The sequence below is a fragment of the Galeopterus variegatus genome, unplaced genomic scaffold (genome assembly GCF_000696425.1).
Source record: "Galeopterus variegatus unplaced genomic scaffold, G_variegatus-3.0.2 Scaffold899, whole genome shotgun sequence".
In the NCBI taxonomy this organism is placed as follows: Eukaryota; Metazoa; Chordata; class Mammalia; order Dermoptera; family Cynocephalidae; genus Galeopterus; species Galeopterus variegatus.
The window spans coordinates 348,710-351,509 of NW_007727010.1; the positions used below are offsets into that span (position 1 = coordinate 348,710).

Here is a 2,800-nt window from a genome sequence, read left to right on the forward strand (position 1 = left end):
CCGAGGGTTGCGATCCCATTACCGGTCAGCAAAAAAGACAAAAAGGAAAAAAAAAAAAGAAGCATCTGCTCTATGATAATATTGGAGGACCCGAAAACACCTCTCAGCATTGGAAAGATCATCTAGGCAACAAATCAACAGAGTAACCATTACTTTTTCAGAAGGAGAGAAGAAATCCAGGGTTATCAGAGGTGGGGGGGAGAGGGCTGGGGAGAGATTGAATGAGGGGTATAAAGAATAAGTATGATTTGTACCAATATATATGCTAGTAATATTGATTTGATCAAAATATGTTAACGTTGAACCCCCAAAATATGTATAATCAATTATGATTCAATAAAAATAAAAAAATAAAAAATAAAAAAGCTCTTGCACTTCAAGTTTTGACTTCTGACAAACAACTTCCCAGTAACAACAGATGCATGTTTTATCATGAAAGTACTAAAGAAATTAGTAAAATACTGTTGAGAATAGATTGTGAACCTTTCAGGACAACACTCTAGCCACATGTAGTGAAAGTAAAAAATGTGTACACCCTTGTGATCCAAAAATTCCACTTCTAGAAAAATAAGTGGACACAGATATTTTTGCAAGATATTCATTTTAGTTGTTTATAATAATAAGCAGAAACAACCAAAATGTTCATTAATGAAAGATCAATCCAATAATTATGGCATATCCTAATAATATTGTGAACTGTAAACATTGATTAGGTAGGTAAGGTAAGTTCTTTTTTTTTTTTTTTTTTTTTTTTTTGGCAGCTGGCTGGTTCGGGGATCTGAACCCTTTGTCTTTGGTGTAGGTAGATAAGTTCTGACACAGAAAGATATCCAAGAAGAATAATAATAGCTCCTCTCTAAAAAGTGGGAATATAGTTAGGAACTATCACTTTCCACTTTATACACCTTTTTATTGTTTAAATGTTTTACAGTGAACTTTCATTACATTTTTTTTTTCATTTTGGAAAAATGGGGGGAAAAGATTGTCTGGCCCTTTGAAAAACATTCACTTCTTTCAATCGAATATCAAAAAAGTATTACTACTACAAAGACAGGAAAATATCTAGTGGTGTTTGAAAGAATAAATAACACTTACAATAATGTTTAAAATAATACAGTCACAGGAACTATAATAGACTTTTGAGATTATCTAGTTCAACTCCCTTGCTCTAGCAATGAGGAAACAGGGGTCCAGAGAGGTGATGTGACTTGCCACAGCTGTTCAGGGGCATTCATGAAACTCCTATCAACTTACTCCACTGCTCTTTACCAGGTATCGCCTTTTTTTCCTTTTGTGTGTGTTGGGGGCAGTGGGGTGGGTAAAATAAAAAAGAGTAGACAGCAATAAAGAATAGAAATTTAGGGCCGAGCCCGTGGCGCACTCGGGAGGGTGCAGTGCTGGGAGTGTGGGAGCGCAGTAGCGCTCCCGCCGCGGGTTCAGATCCTATATATAGGGATGACCGGTGCGCTCACAGCGCTCACTGGCTGAGCACGGTGCGGCTGGTCTCAAAAAAGGACAAAAAAAAAAAAAAAAAAAAAATTTAACTAAATGCCAATAAATAATTGATTCATTTATAATGGTTACTCTAAAGTAAGAAAGTTTTGTTACATATGTCATAATCATATCTAATGAACCAATTGTAATTTCATTGGTGACTGACACTATCACAGTTATGCCTAGAATGAGGAAGAGGCTAGTTAGAAAGGCCAGAAAATAGATGATGTTCAAACTACCCTCTAGTAGGTAAGGAGCTTCTGTTACTTGAAATTCTTCTATCCAGTAGAGTGATAAAAGATCTTTCTCACTTGACTTGACTTCTGCCTGATTTATTAGATTAATGCAAAAGGGAGTCACCAGAGTCTAGCAAATTCACCACAGTATGCCAACAGAAGATACTTTGAAATGCATCTAATGCTCACATATTGCAATCTCAGACATTCCAACTAAAGATGCTTCTTATCCAAACACTAACACTAATACATTCTTCCAACTAGTGGTGTATTGTGTATGTTCTTGTCTCAATATCATTTTTATTTCCCATTCAGAATACATTAGTTTAAGTCCGGTTTTACGTGCTCAAAATTCCATCAGTATTTAAGCAGCCATATCATAGTAAAATCTGTGGTGCTCTAGAAAAAAAAAACAAAAATAAAATAACTTTTACCTTAGTAACCTGAGAATCCAAGGCCCTTTTGAATGCAACTCAATTATGGGGCCAGATACAAATTGCAAAAGAGAACTTTTAAAAATTGAAACTAAAAAACACAAAAAACTTAAAAATAAACCATATAAGATTAGATACACTTTATACAAAGTGTTGGCTCACTTAGAGGTGAGTTAAAAGTTTTCCTGCCTTCTTTAAACATCATATACCAAAATTATTAACAGATTTTCCTTTGATTTATTTTAAAACTTCTTCAATCCTTAGTACTGTTAGCACTAATATACTGACAAACAGATAGTCTAACTAAATACATGAAATACAAAATTATTTCAGAAAGCCAAAAATGAAGCTGTGTTTTAAAATATTGTTTTATTTCACACTAGGTCATTAATTATCCTCTCAAAAGCAGAAAAAATCTTCCTGTCATCCTATAAAAAATAAAAATTTAGGGCCGGCCCGGTGGCGCACTGGATAGTGCGCCGCTTGGGAAGCGCGGTGGCAATCCTGCTCGAGGGTTCGGATCCCACATACAGACCGGTTCCCGCTCACTGGCTGAGCGAGGCATGGGGGCGACGCTGAGGGTTGCAATCCCGTTGCCGGTCCCCGGCCCGGTGCGGGGGCAACACTGAGGGTTGC

The 2,800-nt window shown here is 36.4% G+C and overlaps 1 protein-coding gene across 1 annotated transcript in view; it reads right to left on the reverse strand.

Moving 5' to 3' along the window:
• Positions 1-2,800, reverse strand: part of QSER1 (glutamine and serine rich 1) — a 49,843-nt gene that overhangs the window by 45,454 nt on the left and 1,589 nt on the right. The gene's annotated exons all lie outside the window — the stretch shown is intronic.